The following is a 22,871-nucleotide window of genomic DNA, read 5'->3' as shown; positions in this document are numbered from 1 at the left end:
AAATTTTCAAAAATTCTGAAAATTGGCTGAAAACGACTAAATATCAAGGACTCATCGGGCGAATCGCTCTGGAACTGACATCGGAACACTCACTGACATTTTCCCTCTCTGAAAGACTGATAAACGACGGAAAAATGAATAAGTCCCAAAAAAATTTTTTTGAAACTTTTTTCAATTTTACCCCCGTGGGATATATATTCTACCCACAAACATTTGGAACTCTCCTGGGGTACCCTCACACATATTATTCCCTCATTTAGCGGATATTTTCAGAAAAAAGTGAAATTTTCAAAAATTCAGAAAATTGGCTGAAAATGACTAAATATCAAGAACTCATCGGGTGAATCGCTCTGGAACTGAAATCGGAACGGTCACTAACATTTCCCCTCTCTGAAAGTCTGATAAACTCCGGAAAAATGACCAAGTCCAAAAAAAAATTTTTTTCAACTTTTTTCAATTTTACACCCGTGGGATATATATTCTGCCCACACACATTTGGAAGTCTGTTGGGGTACCCTCACACATATTATTCCCTCATTTAGTGGATATTTTCACAAAAAAGTGAAATTTTCAAAAATTCAGAAAATTGGCTGAAAATGACTAAATATCAAGGACTCATCGGGCAAATCACTCTGGAACTAAAATCGGAATGCTCACTGACATTTCCCCTCTCTGAAAGTTTGATAAATGCCGGAAAAATGACTAAATCCATAAAAAAAAATTTTCAACTTTTTTCAATTTTACCACTGTGGGATATATATTCTACCCACACACATTTGGAATTCTCCTGGGGTACCCTCACACATATTATTCCCTCATTTAGCGGATATTTTTACAAAAAGAGAAATTTTCAAAAATTCAGAAAATTGGCTGAAAATGACTAAATATCAAGGACTCATCGGGCGAATCGCTCTGGAACTGAAATCGTAACACTCACTGACATTTTCCCTCTCTGAAAGTCTGATAAACGCCGGAAAAATGACTAAGTTCAAAAAAAAAATTTTTTAACTTTTTTCATTTTTACCCCCGTGGGATATATATTCTACCCACACACATTTGAAACTCTCCTGGGGTACCCTCACACATATTATTCCCTCATTTAGCATATATTTTCACAAAAAATAAAAATTTTCAAAAATTCAGAAAATTGGCTGAAAACGACTAAATATCAAGAATTCATCGAGCGAATCGGTCTGGAACTGAAATCGGAACGCTCACTGACATTTCCCCTCTCTGAAAGTCTGATAAACTCCGGAAAAATGACCAAGTCCAAAAAAAAATTTTTTTCAACTTTTTTCAATTTTACACCCGTGGGATATATATTCTAGCGACACACATTTGGAACTCTCCTGGGGTACCCTCGCACATATTATTACCTCAATAAGCGGATATTTTTACAAAAAGTGAAATTTTCAAAAATTCAGAAAATTGGCTGGAAACGACTAAATATCAAGGATTCATCGGGAGAATCGCTCTGGAACTGAAATCGTAACACTCACTGACATTTTCCCTCTCTGAAAGTCTGATCAACGCCGGAAAAATGACTGAGTCCAAAAATAAATTTTTTTAAACTTTTTTCAATTTTACCCCCGTGGGATATATATTCTACCCACAAACATTTGGAACTCTCCTGGGGTACCTTCACACATATTATTCCCTCATTTAGCGGATATTTTTACAAAAAAGTGAAATTTTAAAAAATTCAGAAAATTGGCTGAAAACGACTAAATATCAAGAACTCATCGGGTGAATCGCTCTGGAACTGAAATCGGAACACTCACTGACATTCTCCCTCTCTGAAAGTCTGATGAACGACGGAAAAATGAATAAGTCCAAAAAATTTTTTTTTAAACTTTTTTCAATTTTACCCCCGTGGGATACATATTCTACCCACACACATTTGGAACTCTCCTGGGGTACCCTCACACATATTATTCCCTCATTTAGCGGATATTTTCACAAAAAAGTGACATTTTCAAAAATTCAGAAAATTGGCTGAAAATGACTAAATATCAAGGACCTCATCGGGCGAATCGCTAAGGAACTGAAATCGGAATGCTCACTGAGATTTCCCCTCTCTGAAAGTCTGATAAACGCCCGAAAAATTACTAAGTCTGAAAAAAAATTATTTTTAAACTTTTTTCAATTTTACCCCCATGGGATATATATTCTACCCACACACATTTGGAACTCTCCTGGGGTAACCTCACACATATTATTCCCTCATTTAGTGGATATTTGTACAAAAAAGTGAAATTTTCAAAAATTCTGAAATTGGCTGAAAACGACTAAATATCACGGACTCATCGGGTGAATCGCTCTGGAACTGAAATCGGAACACTCACTTACATTTTCCCTCACTGAAAGTTTGATAAACGCCGGAAAAATGACTAAGTCCAAAAAAAAAATTTTTTAAACCTTTTTCAATTTTACCCCCGTGGGATATATATTCTACCCACACACATTTGGAACTCTCCTGGGGTACCCTCACACATATTATTCCCTCATTTAGCGGATATTTTCACAAAAAAGAGAAATTTTCAAAAATTCTGAAAATTGTCTGAAAATGACTAAATATCAAGAAATGATCGGGCGAATCGCTCTGAACCTGAAATCGGAACACTCACTGACATTTTTCCTCTCTGAAAGTTTGATAAACGCCGGAAAAATGACAGTCCAAAAAAAATTTTTTTTACACTTTTTTAAATTTTACCCCCGGGGGATATATATTCTACCCACACACATTTGGAACTCTCCTGGGGTACCCTCACACATATTATTCCCTCATTTAGCGGATATTTTCACAAAAAAGAGAAATTTTCAAAAATTCTGAAAATTGTCTGAAAATGACTAAATATCAAGAACTCATCGGGTGAATCGCTCTGGAACTGAAATCGAAACACTCACTGACATTCTCCCTCTCTGAAAGTCTGATAAACGACGGAAAAATGAACAAGTCCAAAAAAATTTTTTTTTAAACTTTTTTCAATTTTACACCCGTGGGATATATATTCTAGCCACACACATTTGGAACTCTCCTGGGGTACCCTCACACATTTTATTCCCTCATTTAGTGGATATTTTCACAAACAAGAGAAATTTTCAAAAATTCAGAAAATTGGCTGAAAACGACTAAATATCAAGAACTCATCGGGTGAATCGCTCTGGAACTGAAATCGGAACGCTCAATGACATTTCCCCTCTCTGAAAGTCTGCTAAACGACGGAAAAATGACTAAGTCCAAAAAAAATTTTTTTAAAACTTTTTTCAATTTTACCCCCATGGGATATATATTCTACCCACACACATTTGGAACTCTCCTGGGGTACCCTCACACATATTATTCCCTCATTTAGCGGATATTTTTACAAAAAAGTGAAATTTTAAAAAATTCAGAAAATTGGCTGAAAACGACTAAATATCAAGAACTCATCGGGTGAATCACTCTGGAACTGAAATCAGAACATTCACTGACATTTTACCTCTCTGAAAGTTTGATGAACGACGGAAAAATGAATAAGTCCAAAAAAAATTCTTTTAAACTTTTTTCAATTTTACCCCCGTGGGATATATATTCTACCCACACACATTTGGAACTCTCCTGGGGTACCCTCACTCATATTATTCCCTCATTTAACGGATATTTTTACAAAAAAGAGAAATTTTCAAAAATTCTGAAAATTGGCTGAAAACGACTAAATATCAAGAAGTGATCTGGCGAATCGCTCTGGACCTGAAATCGGAACACTCACTGACATTTCCCCTCTCTGAAAATCTGATAAACGTCGGAAAAATGAACAAGTCCAAAAAAAAATTTTTTTAAACTTTTTTCAATTTTACCCCCGTGGGATATATATTCTACCCACACACATTTGGAACTCTCCTGGGGTACCCTCACACATATTATTCCCTCATTTAGCGGATATTTTCACAAAAAAGTGAAATTTTCAAAAATTCAGAAAATTGGCTGAAAACGACTAAATATCAAGGACTCAACGGGCGAATCGCTCTGGAACTGAAATCGGAATGCTCACTGACATTTCCCCTCTCTGAAAGTCTGATAAACACCAGAAAAATGACTAAGTTCATAAAAAAAATTTTTAAACTGTTTTCAATTTTACCCCCGTGGGATATATATTCTACCCACACACAGTTGGAACTCTCCTGGGGTACCCTCACACATATTATTCCCTCATTTAGCGGATATTTTTACAAAAAAGTGAAATTTTCAAAAATTCAGAAAATTGGCTGAAAACGACTAAATATCAAGAACTCATCGGGCGAATTGCTCTGGAACTGACATCGTAACACTCACTGACATTTTCCCTCTCTGAAAGTCTGATAAACGACGGAAAAATGAACAAGTCCAAAAAAAATTTTTTTTAAACTTTTTTCAATTTTACCCCCGTGGGATATATATTCTACCCACACACATTTGGAACTCTCCTGGGGTACCCTCACACATATTATTCCCTCAATTGGCGGATATTTTCACAAAAAAATGAAATTTTCAAAAATTCTGAAAATTGACTGAAAAAGACTAAATATCAAGGACTAATCGGGCGAATCGCTCTGGAACTGAAATCGGAACGCTCACTGACATTTCCCCTCTCTGAAAGTCTGATAAAGTCCGGAAAAATGACGAAGTCCAAAAAAAATTTTTTTCAACTTTTTTCAATTTTACATCTGTGGGATATATATTCTACCCACACACATTTGGAACTCTCCTGGGGCACCCTCACACATATTATTCCCTCATTTAGCAGATATTTTCACAAAAAAGTGAAATTTTAAAAAATTCAGAAAATTGGCTGAAAACGACTAAATATCAAGAACTCATCGGGTGAATCACTCTGGAACTGAAATCAGAACATTCACTGACATTTTCCCTCTCTGAAAGTTTGATGAACGACGGAAAAATGAACAAGTCCAAAAAAAAATTTTTTTCAACTTTTTTCAATTTTACCCCCGTGGGATACATATTCTATCCACACACATTTGGAACTCTCCTGGGGTACCCTCACACATGTTATTCCCTCATTTAGCGGATATTTTCACAAAAAAGAGAAATTTTGAAAAATTCAGAAAATTGGCTGAAAACGACTAAATATCAAGAACTCATCGGGCGAATCGCTCTGGAACTGAAATCGGAATGCTCAATGACATTTCCCCTCTCTGAAAGTCTGATAAACGCCAGAAAAACGACTAAGTCCAAAAAAAAATTTTTTAAAACTTTTTTCAATTTTACCCCCGTGAGATATATATTCTACCCACACACATTTGGAACTCTCCTGGGGTACCCTCACACATATTATTCCCTCATTTAGCGGATATTTTTACAAAAAAGTGAAATTTTAAAAAATTCAGAAAATTGGCTAAAAACGACAAAATAGCAAGAACTCATCGGGTGAATCGCTCTGGAACTGAAATCGGAACACTCACTGACATTTTCCCTCTCTGAAAGTCTGATGAACGACGGAAAAATGAATAAGTCCAAAAAAAATTTTTTAAAACTTTTTTCAATTTTACCCCCGTGGGATATATATTCTACCCACACACATTTGGAACTCTAATGGGGTACCCTCACACATATTATTCCCTCATTTAGCGGATATTTTTACCAAAAAGTGAAATTTTCAAAAATTCAGAAAATTGGCTGAAAACGACTAAATATCAAGAACTCATCGGGTGAATCACTCTGGAACTGAAATCAGAACATTCACTGACATTTTCCCTCTCTGAAAGTTTGATGAACGACGGAAAAATGAATAAGTCCAAAAAAAATTTTTTTAAACTTTTTTCAATTTTACCCCCGTGGGATATATATTCTACCCACACACATTTGGAACTCTCCTGGGGTACCCTCACACATATTATTCCCTCATTTAGCGGATATTTTTACAAAAAAGTGTAATTTTCAAAAATTCAGAAAATTGGCTGAAAACGACTAAATATCAAGAACTCATCGGGCGAATTGCTCTGGAACTGACATCGTAACACCCACTGACATTTTCCCTCTCTGAAAGTCTGATAAACGACGGAAAAATGAACAAGTCCAAAAAAAAATTTTTTAAAACTTTTTTCAATTTTACCCCCGTGGGATATATATTCTACCCACACACATTTGGAACTCTCCTGGGGTACCCTCACACATATTATTCCCTCATTTAGTGGATATTTTCACAAAAAAGTGAAATTTTCAAAAATTCAGAAAATTGGCTGAAAATGACTATATATCAAGGACTCATCGGGAAAATCGCTATGGAATTGAAATCGGAATGCTCACTGACATTTCCCCTCTCTGAAAGTCTGATAAACGCCGGAAAAATGACTAAGTCTGAAAAAAAATAATTTTTAAACTTTTTTCAATTTTACCCCTGTGGGATATATATTCTACCCACACACATTTGGAACTCTCCTGGGGTACCCTCACACATATTATTCCCTCATTTAGCGGATATTTTCACAAAAAAATGAAATTTTCAAAAATTCTGAAAATTGGCTGAAAAAGACTAAATAACAAGGACTAATCGGGCGAATCTCTCTGGAACTAAAATCGGAAGGCTCACTGACATTTCCCCTCTCTGAAAGTCTGATAAACTCCGAAAAAATGACCAAATCCAAAAAAAAATTTTTTTCAACTTTTTTCAATTTTACCCCCGTGGGATACATATTCTATCCACACACATTTGGAACTCTCCTGGGGTACCCACACATATTATTCCCCCATTTAGCGGATATTTTCACAAAGAAGTGAAATTTTCAAAAATTCAGAAAATTGGCTGAAAGCGACAAAATATCAAGGACTTATCGAGCAAATCGCTCTGGAACTGAAATCATAACACTCACTGACATTTTCCCTCTCTGAAAGTCTGATAAACGCCGGAAAAATGACTGTCCAAGAAAATTTTTTTTTCAACCTTTTTCAACTTTTTTCCCCCGTGGGATATATATTCTACCCACACACATTTGGAACTCTCCTGGGGTACCCACACATATTATTCCCTCATTTAGCTTATATTTTCACAAAAAAGTGAAATTTTCAAAAATTCTGAAAATTGGCTGAAAATGAATAAATATCAAGGACTCATCGGGCGAATCGCTCTGGAACTGAAATCATAACACTCACTGACATTTTCCCTCTCTGAAAGTCTGATAAACGCCAGAAAAATGACTAAGTCCAAAAAAAAATTCTTTTCAACTTTTTTCAATTTTACCCCCGTGGGATATATATTCTACCCACACACATTTGGAACTCTCCTGGGGTACCCTCGCACATATTATTTCCTCATTTAGCGGATATTTTCACAAAAAAGTGAAATTTTCAAAAATTCAGAAAATTGGCTGAAAATGACTAAATATCATGGACTCATCGGGCGAATTGCTCTGGAACTGAAATCGTAATGCTCACTGACATTTCCCCTCGCTGAAAGTCTGACAAACGCTGGAAAAATGACTAAGAACCCAAAAAATTTTTTTGAAACTTTTTTAAATTTTACCCCCGTGGGAGATATATTCTACCCACACACATTTGGAACTCTCCTGGGGTACCCACACATATTATTCCCTCATTTAGCGGATATTTTCACAAAGAAGTGAAATTTTCAAAAATCTGAAAATTGGCTGAAAACGACTAAATATCAAGATCTCATTGGGCGAATCGCTCTGGATCTGAAATCGGAATGCTCACTGATATTTCCCCTCTCTGAAAGTCTGATAAACGCCGAAAAAATGACTTCGTCCCAAAAAAATTTTTTTTCAACTTTTTTAAATTTTACCCCCGTGGGATATATATTCTACCCACACACATTTGGAACTCTCCTGGGGTACCCACACATATTATTCCCTCATTTAGCGGATATTTTCACAAAAAAGGGAAATTTTAAAAAATTATGAAAATTGGCTGAAAACGACTAAATATCAAGGACTCATCTGGCAAATCACTCTGGAACTGAAATCGGAATGCTCACTGACATATCCCCTCTCTGAAAGTCTGGTAAACACCGGAAAAATTGACTAAGTCCAAAAAAATATTTTTTCAACTTTTTTCAATTTTACCCCCGTGGGATATATATTCTACCCACACACATTTGGAATTCTCCTGGGGTACCCACACATATTTTTCCCTCATTTAGCGGATATTTTCTCAAAAAAGTGAAATTTTCAAAAATTCTGAAAATTGGCTAAAAAAACGACTAAATATCAAGGACTCATTGGGCGAATCGCTCTGGAACTGAAATCGGAATGCTCACTGATATATCCCCTCTCTCAAAGTCTGATAAACGCCGGAAAAATGACTAAATCCAAAAAAAAATGTTTAAACTTTTTTCAATTTTACCTCCGTGGGATATATATTCTACCCACACACATTTGGAACTCTCCTCGTCTACCATCACACATATTATTCCCTCATTTAGCGGATATTTTCACAAAAAAGTGAAATTTTCAAAAATTCAGAAAATTGCCTGAAAGCGACTAAATATCAAGGACTCATCGGGCGAATCGCTCTGGAACGGAAATCGGAATGCTCACTGACATTTCCCCTCTCTGAAAGTCTGATAAACGCCGGAAACATGACTAAGTCCAAAAAATATATTTTTTTAACTTTTTTCAATTTTACACCCATGGGATATATATTCTACCCACACACATTTGGAACTCTCCTGGGGTACCCTCACATATATTATTCCCTCATTTAGCGGATATTTTCACAAAAAAGTGAAATTTTCAAAAATCCTGAAAATTGGCTGAAAACAACTAAATATCAAGGACTCATCGGGCGAATCGCTCTGGAACTGAAATCGTAACACTCACTGACCTTTCCCCTCTCTGAAAGTCTGATAAACGCCGGAAAAATGACAAAGTCCGAAAAAAAACAAATTTCAACTTTTTTCAATTTTACCCCTGTGGGATATATATTCTACCCACACACATTTGGAACTCTCCTGGGGTATCCTCACACATATTATTCCCTCATTTAGCGGATATTTTCACAAAAAAGTGAAATTTTCAAAAATTCTGAAAATTGGCTGAAAATGACTAAATATCAAGGACTCATCGGGCGAATCACTCTGGAACTGAAATTGGAATGCTCACTGACATTTCCCCTCTCTGAAAGTCTGAAAAACGCCGGAAAAATGACAAAGTCCAAAAAAAAATTTTCTTCAACTTTTTTCAATTTTTCCCCCGTGGGACATATATTCTACCCACATACATTTGGAACTCTCCTGGGGTACCCTCACACATATTATTCCCTCATTTAGCGTATATTTTCACAAAAAAGTGAAATTTTCAAGAATTCAGAAAATTGGCTGAAAACGACTAAATATCAAGGACTCATTGGTTGAATCGCTCTGGAACTGAAATCGGAATGCTCACTGACATTTCCCCTCTCTAAAAATCTGATAAACGCCGGAAAAATGACTAAGTCCAAAAAAAAATTCTTTTAAACTTTTTTCAATTTTACCCCCATGGGATATGTATTCTACCCACACACATTTGGTACTCTCCTGGGGTACCCTCACACATATTATTCCCTCATTTAGCGGATATTTTCACAAAAAAGTGACATTTTCAAAAATTAAGAAAATTGGCTGAAAAAAACTAAATATCAAGGACTCATCGGGCGAATCGCTCTGTAACTGAAATCGTAACACTCACTGACCTTTCCCCTCTCTGAAAATCTGATAAACGCCGGAAAAATGACAAAGTCCGAAAAAAAAAAAATTTCAACTTTTGTCAATTTTACCCCTGTGGGATATATATTCTACACGCACACATTTGGAACTCTCCTGGGGTACCCTCACACATATTATTCCCTCATTTAGCGGATATTTTCACAAAAAAGTGATATTTTCAAAAATTCTGAAAATTGGCTGAAAACGATTAAATATCAAGGGCTCATCGGGCGATTCGCTCTGGAACTGAAATCGGAATGCTCACTGAAATTTCCCCTCTCTGAAAGTCTGATAAACACCGGAAAAATGACTAAGTCCAAAAAAAAATTCTTTTCAACTTTTTTCAATTTTACCCCCGTGGGATATATATTCTACCCACACACATTTGGTACTCTCCTCGTCTACCATCACATATATTATTCCCTCATTTATCGGATATTTTCTCAAAAAATTGAAATTTTCAAAAATTCAGAAAATTGGCTGAAAACGACTAAATATCAAGGACTCATCAGGCGAATCACTCTGGAACTGAAATCGTAACACTCACTGACATTTCCCCTCTCTGAAAGTCTGATAAACGCCGGAACAAAAACAAAGTCGAAAAAAAAATTTTTTTCAACTTTTTTCAATTTTACCCCCGTGGGATATATATTCTACCCACACACATTTGGAACTCTCCTGGTGTACCCTCACACATATTATTCCCTCATTTAGTGGATATTTTCACAAAAAAGTGAATTTTTCAAAAATTCCGAAAATTGGCTGAAAACGACTAAATTTCAAGGGCTCATCGGGCGAATCGCTCTGGAAATGAAATCGGAACGCTCACTGACATTTCCCCTCTCTGAAAATCTGATAAACGCCAGAAAAATGACTAAGTCCAAAAAAAAAAATGTTTTCAACTTTTTTTAATTTTAACTCCGTGGGATATATATTCTACCCACACACATTTGGAACTCTCCTGGGGTACCCTCACACATATTATTCCCTCATTTAGCGGATATTTTCACAAAAAAGTGAAATTTTCAAAAATCCTGAAAATTGGCTGAAAACAACTAAATATCAAGGACTCATCGGGCGAATCGCTCTGGAACTGAAATCGTAACACTCACTGACCTTTCCCCTCTCTGAAAGTCTGATAAACGCCGGAAAAATGACAAAGTCCGAAAAAAAACAAATTTCAACTTTTTTCAATTTTACCCCTGTGGGATATATATTCTACCCACACACATTTGGAACTCTCCTGGGGTATCCTCACACATATTATTCCCTCATTTAGCGGATATTTTCACAAAAAAGTGAAATTTTCAAAAATTCTGAAAATTGGCTGAAAATGACTAAATATCAAGGACTCATCGGGCGAATCACTCTGGAACTGAAATTGGAATGCTCACTGACATTTCCCCTCTCTGAAAGTCTGAAAAACGCCGGAAAAATGACAAAGTCCAAAAAAAAATTTTTTTCAACTTTTTTCAATTTTTCCCCCGTGGGACATATATTCTACCCACATACATTTGGAACTCTCCTGGGGTACCCTCACACATATTATTCCCTCATTTAGCGTATATTTTCACAAAAAAGTGAAATTTTCAAGAATTCAGAAAATTGGCTGAAAACGACTAAATATCAAGGACTCATTGGTTGAATCGCTCTGGAACTGAAATCGGAATGCTCACTGACATTTCCCCTCTCTAAAAATCTGATAAACGCCGGAAAAATGACTAAGTCCAAAAAAAAATTCTTTTAAACTTTTTTCAATTTTACCCCCATGGGATATGTATTCTACCCACACACATTTGGTACTCTCCTGGGGTACCCTCACACATATTATTCCCTCATTTAGCGGATATTTTCACAAAAAAGTGACATTTTCAAAAATTAAGAAAATTGGCTGAAAAAAACTAAATATCAAGGACTCATCGGGCGAATCGCTCTGTAACTGAAATCGTAACACTCACTGACCTTTCCCCTCTCTGAAAATCTGATAAACGCCGGAAAAATGACAAAGTCCGAAAAAAAAAAAATTTCAACTTTTGTCAATTTTACCCCTGTGGGATATATATTCTACACGCACACATTTGGAACTCTCCTGGGGTACCCTCACACATATTATTCCCTCATTTAGCGGATATTTTCACAAAAAAGTGATATTTTCAAAAATTCTGAAAATTGGCTGAAAACGATTAAATATCAAGGGCTCATCGGGCGATTCGCTCTGGAACTGAAATCGGAATGCTCACTGAAATTTCCCCTCTCTGAAAGTCTGATAAACACCGGAAAAATGACTAAGTCCAAAAAAAAATTCTTTTCAACTTTTTTCAATTTTACCCCCGTGGGATATATATTCTACCCACACACATTTGGTACTCTCCTCGTCTACCATCACATATATTATTCCCTCATTTATCGGATATTTTCTCAAAAAATTGAAATTTTCAAAAATTCAGAAAATTGGCTGAAAACGACTAAATATCAAGGACTCATCAGGCGAATCACTCTGGAACTGAAATCGTAACACTCACTGACATTTCCCCTCTCTGAAAGTCTGATAAACGCCGGAACAAAAACAAAGTCGAAAAAAAAATTTTTTTCAACTTTTTTCAATTTTACCCCCGTGGGATATATATTCTACCCACACACATTTGGAACTCTCCTGGTGTACCCTCACACATATTATTCCCTCATTTAGTGGATATTTTCACAAAAAAGTGAATTTTTCAAAAATTCCGAAAATTGGCTGAAAACGACTAAATTTCAAGGGCTCATCGGGCGAATCGCTCTGGAAATGAAATCGGAACGCTCACTGACATTTCCCCTCTCTGAAAATCTGATAAACGCCAGAAAAATGACTAAGTCCAAAAAAAAAAATGTTTTCAACTTTTTTTAATTTTAACTCCGTGGGATATATATTCTACCCACACACATTTGGAACTCTCCTGGGGTACCCTCACACATATTATTCCCTCATTTAGCGGATATTTTCACAATAAAGTGAAATTTTCAAAAATTCTGAAAATTGGCTGAAAACGACTAAATATCAAGGACTCATCGGGTGAATCGCTCTGGAACTGAAATCGGAATGCTCACTGACATTTCCCCTCTCTGAAAGTGTGATAAACGTCGGAAAAATGACTAAATCCAAAAAAAACATTTTTTTCAACTTTTTTCAATTTTATATATTCTACCCACACACATTTGGAACTCTCCTGGGGTACCCTCACACATATTATTACCTCATTTAGCAGATATTTTCACAAAAAAGTGACATTTTCAAAAATTCAGAAAATTGGCTCAAAACGACTAAATATCAAGGACTCATTGGGCGAATCGCTCTGGAACTGAAATCGGAATGTTCACTGACATTTCCCCTCTCTGAAAGTCTGATAAACACTGGAAAAATGACTAAGTCCAAAAAAAGAAATGTTTCAACGCTTTTCAATTTTACCCCCATGGGATATATATTCTACCCACACACATTTGGAACTCTCCTCGGGTACCCTCACACATATTATTCCCTCATTTAGCGGATATTTTCACAAAAAAAATGAATTTTTTAAGAATTCAGAAAATTGGCTTAAAACGACTAAATATAAAGGGCTCATCGGGCGAATCACTCTGGAACTGAAATTGGAACGCTCACTGAAATTTCCCCTATCTGAAAGTCTGATAAACGCTGGAAAAATGACTAAGTCCAAAAAAAAAAAAAAATTCAAATTTTTATAATTTTACCCCCGTGGGATATATGTTCTACCCACACACATTTGGAACTATCATGTGGTACCCTCACACATATTATTCCCTCATTTAGCGGATATTTTCACAAAAAAGTGACATTTTCAAAAATTCAGAAAATTGGCTCAAAACGACTAAATATCAAGGACTCATCGGGAGAATCGCTCTGGAACTGAAATCGGAATGCTCACTGACATTTCCCCTCTCTGAAAGTCTGATGAACGGCAGAAAAATGTCTAAGTCCAAAAAAAATTCTTTTAAACTTTTTTCAATTTTTCCCCTTTGGGATATATATTCTACCCACACACACTTGGAAGACTCCTTGTGTACCCTCACACATATTATTCCCTCATTTAGCGGATATTTTCACAAAAAAGTGAAATTTTCAAAAATTCAGAAAATTGGCTGAAAACGACTAAATATCAAGGACTCATTGGGCGAATCGCTCTGGAACTGAAATCGGAATGTTCACTGACATTTTTCCTCTCTTAAAGTCTGATAAACGCCGGAAAAATGACTAAGTCCAAAAAAAACATTTTTTTCAACTTTTTTCAATTTTATATATTCTACCCACACACATTTGGAACTCTCCTGGTGTACCCTCACACATATTATTCCCTCATTTAGCAGATATTTTCACAAAAAAGTTAAATTTTCAAAAATTCTGAAAATTGGCTGAAAATGACTAAATATCAAGGACTCATTGGGCGAATCGCTCTGGAACTGAAATCGGAGTGCTCACTGAAATTTCCCCTCTCTGAAAGACTGATAAACGCCTTAAAAATGACTAAGTACAAAAAAAAAATGTTTTAAACTTTTGTCAATTTTACCCCCGTGTGATATATATTCTATGCACACACATTTGGAACTGTCCTGGGGTACCCTCACACATATTATTCCCTCATTTAGCAGATATTTTCACAAAAAAGTGAAATTTTCAAAAATTCTGAAAATGACTAAATATCAAGGACTCATTGGGCGAATCGCTCTGGAACTGAAATCGGAATGCTCACTGACATTTCCCCTCTCTGAAAGTCTGATAAACGCCGGAAAAATTACTAAGTCCAAAAAAAATTTTTTTTTTTACTTTTTTCAATTTTACCCCCGTGGGATATATATTCTACCCACACACATTTGTAACTCTCCTGGCGTACCCTCACACTTATTATTCCATCATTTAGTGGATATTTTCACAAAAAAGTGACATTTTCAAAAATTCTGAAAATTGGCTGAAAACGACTAAATATCAAGGACTCATCGGGCGAATCGCTCTGGAACTGAAATCGGAATGCTCACTGACATTTCACCTCTCTGAAAGTCTGATAAACGGCGGAAAAATGACTAAGTCAAAAAAAAAAAAATGTTTCAACTCTTTTCAATTTTACCCCCGTGGGATATATATTCTACCGACACACATTTGGAACTCCCCTCGGGTACCCTCACACATATTATTCCCTCATTTAGCGGATATTTTCACAAAAAAAGTGAATTTTTTAAGAATTCAGAAAATTGGCTGAAAACGACTAAATATAAAGGGCTCATCGGGCGAATAACTCTGGAACTGAAATCGGAACGCTCATTGAAATTTCCCCTATCTGAAAGTCTGATAAACGCCGGAAAAATGACTAAGTCCAAAAAAAAAAAAAAATTCAACTTTTTATAATTTTAACCCCGTGGGATATATGTTCTACCCACACATATTTGGAACTATCATGTGGTACCCTCACACATATTATTCCCTCATTCAGCGGATATTTTCACAAAAAAGTGACATTTTCAAAAATTCAGAAAATTGGCTCTAAACGACTAAATATCACGGACTCATCGGGAGAATCGCTCTGGAACTGAAATCGGAATGCTCACTGACATTTCCCCTCTCTGAAAGTCTGATAAACGGCAGAAAAATGTCTAAGTCCAAAAAAAAATTCTTTTAAACTTTTTTCAATTTTACTCCTGTGGGATATATATTCTACCCACACACATTTGGAACTCTCCTTGTGTACCCTCACACATATTATTCCCTCATTTAGCGGATATTTTCACAAAAAAGTGAATTTTTCAAAAATTCAGAAAATTGGCTGAAAACGATTAAATATCAAGGGCTCATCGGGAGAATCGCTCTGGAACTGAAATCAGAACGCTCACTGAAATTTCCCCTCTCTGAAAGACTGATAAACGCCTTAAAAATGACTAAGTACAAAAAAAAAATGTTTTAAACTTTTGTCAATTTTACCCCGTGTGATATATATTCTACGCACACACATTTGGAATTCTCCTGGGGTACCCTCACACATATTATTCCCTCATTTAGCAGATATTTTCACAAAAAAGTGAAATTTTCAAAAATTCTGAAAATTGTCTGAAAACGACTAAATATCAAGGACTCATTCGGCGAATCGCTCTGGAACTAAAATCGGAATGCTCACTGACATTTCCCCTCTCTGAAAGTCTGATAAACGCTGGAAAAATTACTAAGTCCAAAAAAATTTTTTTTTTTAACTTTTTTCAATTTTACCCCCGTGGGATATATCTTCTACCCACACACATTTGGAACTCTCCTGGGGTACCCTCACACATATTATTCCCTCATCTAGCAGATATTTTCACAAAAAAGTAAAATTTTCAAAAATTCTGAAAATTGGCTGAAAACGACTAAATATAAATGGCTCATCGGGCGAATCACTCTGGAACTGAAATCGGAACGCTCACTGAAATTTCTCCTCTCTGAAAGTTTGATAAACACCGGAAAAATGACTAAGTCCAAAAAAAAATTCTTTTCACCTTTTTTCAATTTTACCCCGTGGGATATATATTCTACCACACACATTTGGAACTCTCCTGGGGTACGCTCACACATATTATTCCCTCATTTAGCGGATATTTTCACAAAAAAGTGAAATTTTCAAAAATTCAGAACATTGGCTGAAAACGACTAAATATAAAGGACTCATCGGGCGAATCGCTCTGGAACTGAAATCGGAACGCTCACTGACATTTCCCCTCTCTGAAAGTCTGATAAACTCCGGAAAAAAGACAAAGTCCAAAAAAAAAATTTTTTTAACTTTTTCCAATTTTACCCCCATGGGATATATATTCTACCCACACACATTTGGAACTCTCCTGGGGTACCCACACATATTATTCCCTCATTTAGCGGATATTTTCACAAAAAAGTGAAATTTTCAAAAATTCAGAAAATTGCCTGAAAACGATTAAATATCAAGGACTCATCGGGCGAATCGCTCTGGACCTGAAATCGGAATGCTCACTGACATTTCCCCTCTCTGAAAGTCTGATAAACTCCGGAAAAAAGACAAAGTCCAAAAAAAAAATTTTTTTAACTTTTTTCAATTTTACCCCCATGGGATATATATTCTATCCACACACATTTGGAACTCTCCTGGGGTACCCACACATATTATTCCCTCATTTAGCGGATATTTTCACAAAAAAGTGAAATTTTCAAAAATTCAGAAAATTGGCTGAAAACGATTAAATATCAAGGACGCATCGGGTGAATCGCTCTGGAACTGAAATTGGAATGCTCACTGACATTTCCCCTCTCTGAAAGTCTGATAAACGCCGGAAAAATGACAAAGTCCAAAAAAAAATTTTTTTCAACTTTTTTCAATTTTTCCCCCGTGGGACATATATTCTACCCACATACATTTGGAACTCTCCTGGGGTACCCTCACACATATTATTCCCTCATTTAGCGTATATTTTCACAAAAAAGTGAAATTTTCAAGAATTCAGAAAATTGGCTGAAAACGACTAAATATCAAGGACTCATTGGTTGAATCGCTCTGGAACTGAAATCGGAATGCTCACTGACATTTCCCCTCTCTATAAATCTGATAAACGCCGGAAAAATGACTAAGTCCAAAAAAAAATTCTTTTAAACTTTTTTCAATTTTACCCCCATGGGATATGTATTCTACCCACACACATTTGGTACTCTCCTGGGGTACGCTCACACATATTATTCCCTCATTTAGCGGATATTTTCACAAAAAAGTGACATTTTCAAAAATTTAGAAAATTGGCTGAAAAAAACTAAATATCAAGGACTCATCGGGCGAATCGCTCTGTAACTGAAATCGTAACACTCACTGACCTTTCCCCTCTCTGAAAATCTGATAAACGCCGGAAAAATGACAAAGTCCGAAAAAAAAAAAATTTCAACTTTTGTCAATTTTACCCCTGTGGGATATATATTCTACACGCACACATTTGGAACTCTCCTGGGGTACCCTCACACATATTATTCCCTCATTTAGCGGATATTTTCACAAAAAAGTGATATTTTCAAAAATTCTGAAAATTGGCTGAAAACGATTAAATATCAAGGGCTCATCGGGCGATTCGCTCTGGAACTGAAATCGGAATGCTCACTGAAATTTCCCCTCTCTGAAAGTCTGATAAACACCGGAAAAATGACTAAGTCCAAAAAAAAATTCTTTTCAACTTTTTTCAATTTTACCCCCGTGGGATATATATTCTACCCACACACATTTGGTACTCTCCTCATCTACCATCACATATATTATTCCCTCATTTATCGGATATTTTCTCAAAAAATTGAAATTTTCAAAAATTCAGAAAATTGGCTGAAAACGACTAAATATCAAGGACTCATCAGGCGAATCACTCTGGAACTGAAATCGTAACACTCACTGACATTTCCCCTCTCTGAAAGTCTGATAAACGCCGGAACAAAAACAAAGTCGAAAAAAAAAATTTTTTCAACTTTTTTCAATTTTACCCCCGTGGGATATATATTCTACCCACACACATTTGGAACTCTCCTGGGGTACCCTCACACATATTATTCTCTCATTTAGCGGATATTTTCACAATAAAGTGAAATTTTCAAAAATTCAGAAAATTGGCTGAAAACGACTAAATATCAAGGACTCATCGAGTGAATCGCTCTGGAACTGAAATCGGAACGCTCACTGAAATTTCCCCTCTCTGAAAGTCTGATAAGCGCCGGAAAAATGACTAAGTCCAAAAAAAAATTATTTTAAACTTTTTTAAATTTTACCCCTGTGGGATATATATTCTACCCACACACATTTGGAACTCTCCTGGTGTACCCTCACACATATTATTCCCTCATTTAGTGGATATTTTCACAAAAAAGTGAATTTTTCAAAAATTCTGAAAATTGGCTGAAAACGACTAAATTTCAAGGGCTCATCGGGCGAATCGCTCTGGAAATGAAATCGGAACGCTCACTGACATTTCCCCTCTCTGAAAATCTGATAAACGCCAGAAAAATGACTAAGTCCAAAAAAAAAAATGTTTTCAACTTTTTTTAATTTTAACTCCGTGGGATATATATTCTACCCACACACATTTGGAACTCTCCTGGGGTACCCTCACACATATTATTCCCTCATTTAGCGGATATTTTCACAATAAAGTGAAATTTTCAAAAATTCTGAAAATTGGCTGAAAACGACTAAATATCAAGGACTCATCGGGTGAATCGCTCTGGAACTGAAATCGGAATGCTCACTGACATTTCCCCTCTCTGAAAGTGTGATAAACGTCGGAAAAATGACTAAATCCAAAAAAAACATTTTTTTCAACTTTTTTCAATTTTATATATTCTACCCACACACATTTGGAACTCTCCTGGGGTACCCTCACACATATTATTACCTCATTTAGCAGATATTTTCACAAAAAAGTGACATTTTCAAAAATTCAGAAAATTGGCTCAAAACGACTAAATATCAAGGACTCATTGGGCGAATCGCTCTGGAACTGAAATCGGAATGTTCACTGACATTTCCCCTCTCTGAAAGTCTGATAAACACTGGAAAAATGACTAAGTCCAAAAAAAGAAATGTTTCAACGCTTTTCAATTTTACCCCCATGGGATATATATTCTACCCACACACATTTGGAACTCTCCTCGGGTACCCTCACACATATTATTCCCTCATTTAGCGGATATTTTCACAAAAAAAATGAATTTTTTAAGAATTCAGAAAATTGTCTTAAAACGACTAAATATAAAGGGCTCATCGGGCGAATCACTCTGGAACTGAAATCGGAACGCTCACTGAAATTTCCCCTATCTGAAAGTCTGATAAACGCTGGAAAAATGACTAAGTCCAAAAAAAAAAAAAAATTCAAATTTTTATAATTTTACCCCCGTGGGATATATGTTCTACCCACACACATTTGGAACTATCATGTGGTACCCTCACACATATTATTCCCTCATTTAGCGGATATTTTCACAAAAAAGTGACATTTTCAAAAATTCAGAAAATTGGCTCAAAACGACTAAATATCAAGGACTCATCGGGAGAATCGCTCTGGAACTGAAATCGGAATGCTCACTGACATTTCCCCTCTCTGAAAGTCTGATGAACGGCAGAAAAATGTCTAAGTCCAAAAAAAATTCTTTTAAACTTTTTTCAATTTTTCCCCTTTGGGATATATATTCTACCCACACACATTTGGAAGTCTCCTTGTGTACCCTCACACATATTATTCCCTCATTTAGCGGATATTTTCACAAAAAAGTGAAATTTTCAAAAATTCAGAAAATTGGCTGAAAACGACTAAATATCAAGGACTCATTGGGCGAATCGCTCTGGAACTGAAATCGGAATGCTCACTGAAATTTCCCCTCTCTGAAAGACTGATAAACGCCTTAAAAATGACTAAGTACAAAAAAAAAATGTTTTAAACTTTTGTCAATTTTACCCCCGTGTGATATATATTCTATGCACACACATTTGGAACTGTCCTGGGGTACCCTCACACATATTATTCCCTCATTTAGCAGATATTTTCACAAAAAAGTGAAATTTTCAAAAATTCTGAAAATGACTAAATATCAAGGACTCATTGGGCGAATCGCTCTGGAACTGAAATCGGAATGCTCACTGACATTTCCCCTCTCTGAAAGTCTGATAAACGCCGGAAAAATTACTAAGTCCAAAAAAAATTTTTTTTTTTACTTTTTTCAATTTTACCCCCGTGGGATATATATTCTACCCACACACATTTGGAACTCTCCTGGTGTACCCTCACACATATTATTCCATCATTTAGTGGATATTTTCACAAAAAAGTGACATTTTCAAAAATTCTGAAAATTGGCTGAAAACGACTAAATATCAAGGACTCATCGGGCGAATCGCTCTGGAACTGAAATCGGAATGCTCACTGACATTTCACCTCTCTGAAAGTCTGATAAACGGCGGAAAAATGACTAAGTCAAAAAAAAAAAATGTTTCAACTCTTTTCAATTTTACCCCCGTGGGATATATATTCTACCCACACACATTTGGAACTCCCCTCGGGTACCCTCACACATATTATTCCCTCATTTAGCGGATATTTTCACAAAAAAAGTGAATTTTTTAAGAATTCAGAAAATTGGCTGAAAACGACTAAATATAAAGGGCTCATCGGGCGAATAACTCTGGAACTGAAATCGGAACGCTCACTGAAATTTCCCCTATCTGAAAGTCTGATAAACGCCGGAAAAATGACTAAGTCCAAAAAAAAAAAAAAATTCAACTTTTTATAATTTTAACCCCGTGGGATATATGTTCTACCCACACATATTTGGAACTATCATGTGGTACCCTCACACATATTATTCCCTCATTTAGTGGATATTTTCACAAAAAAGTGACATTTTCAAAAATTCAGAAAATTGGCTCTAAACGACTAAATATCACGGACTCATCGGGAGAATCGCTCTGGAACTGAAATCGGAATGCTCACTGACATTTCCCCTCTCTGAAAGTCTGATAAACGGCAGAAAAATGTCTAAGTCCAAAAAAAAATTCTTTTAAACTTTTTTCAATTTTACTCCTGTGGGATATATATTCTACCCACACACATTTGGAACTCTCCTTGTGTACCCTCACACATATTATTCCCTCATTTAGCGGATATTTTCACAAAAAAGTGAATTTTTCAAAAATTCAGAAAATTGGCTGAAAACGATTAAATATCAAGGGCTCATCGGGAGAATCGCTCTGGAACTGAAATCAGAACGCTCACTGAAATTTCCCCTCTCTGAAAGACTGATAAACGCCTTAAAAATGACTAAGTACAAAAAAAAAATGTTTTAAACTTTTGTCAATTTTACCCCGTGTGATATATATTCTACGCACACACATTTGGAATTCTCCTGGGGTACCCTCACACATATTATTCCCTCATTTAGCAGATATTTTCACAAAAAAGTGAAATTTTCAAAAATTCTGAAAATTGTCTGAAAACGACTAAATATCAAGGACTCATTGGGCGAATCGCTCTGGAACTAAAATCGGAATGCTCACTGACATTTCCCCTCTCTGAAAGTCTGATAAACGCCGGAAAAATTACTAAGTCCAAAAAAATTTTTTTTTTTAACTTTTTTCAATTTTACCCCCGTGGGATATATCTTCTACCCACACACATTTGGAACTCTCCTGGGGTACCCTCACACATATTATTCCCTCATCTAGCAGATATTTTCACAAAAAAGTGAAATTTTCAAAAATTCAGAAAATTGGCTGAAAACGACTAAATATAAATGGCTCATCGGGCGAATCACTCTGGAACTGAAATCGGAACGCTCACTGAAATTTCTCCTCTCTGAAAGTTTGATAAACACCGGAAAAATGACTAAGTCCAAAAAAAAATTCTTTTCACCTTTTTTCAATTTTACCCCGTGGGATATATATTCTACCACACACATTTGGAACTCTCCTGGGGTACGCTCACACATATTATTCCCTCATTTAGCGGATATTTTCACAAAAAAGTGAAATTTTCAAAAATTCAGAACATTGGCTGAAAACGACTAAATATAAAGGACTCATCGGGCGAATCGCTCTGGAACTGAAATCGGAACGCTCACTGACATTTCCCCTCTCTGAAAGTCTGATAAACTCCGGAAAAAAGACAAAGTCCAAAAAAAAATTCTTTTAAACTTTTTTCAATTTTACACCCGTTGGAAATATATTCTACCAACACACATTTGCAACTCTCCTGGGGTACCCTCACACATATTATTCCATCATTTAGCAGATATTTTTACAAAAAAGTGACATTTTCAAAAATTCAGAACATTGGCTGAAAACGACTAAATATCAAGGACTCATCGGGAGAATCGCTCTGGAACTGAAATCGGAATGCTCACTGACATTTCCCCTCTCTGAAAGTCTGATGAACGGCAGAAAAATGTCTAAGTCCAAAAAAAATTCTTTTAAACTTTTTTCAATTTTTCCCCTTTGGGATATATATTCTACCCACACACATTTGGAAGTCTCCTTGTGTACCCTCACACATATTATTCCCTCATTTAGCGGATATTTTCACAAAAAAGTGAAATTTTCAAAAATTCAGAAAATTGGCTGAAAACGACTAAATATCAAGGACTCATTGGGCGAATCGCTCTGGAACTGAAATCGGAATGCTCACTGAAATTTCCCC

The sequence above is a fragment of the Phyllobates terribilis genome, unplaced genomic scaffold, assembly GCF_046119375.1.
Source record: "Phyllobates terribilis strain yellow unplaced genomic scaffold, ASM4611937v1 Scaffold_3__8_contigs__length_932513732, whole genome shotgun sequence".
In the NCBI taxonomy this organism is placed as follows: Eukaryota; Metazoa; Chordata; class Amphibia; order Anura; family Dendrobatidae; genus Phyllobates; species Phyllobates terribilis.
The sequence above is the reverse complement of the archived record's forward strand: the minus strand, read 5'-3'. Positions refer to the sequence as shown.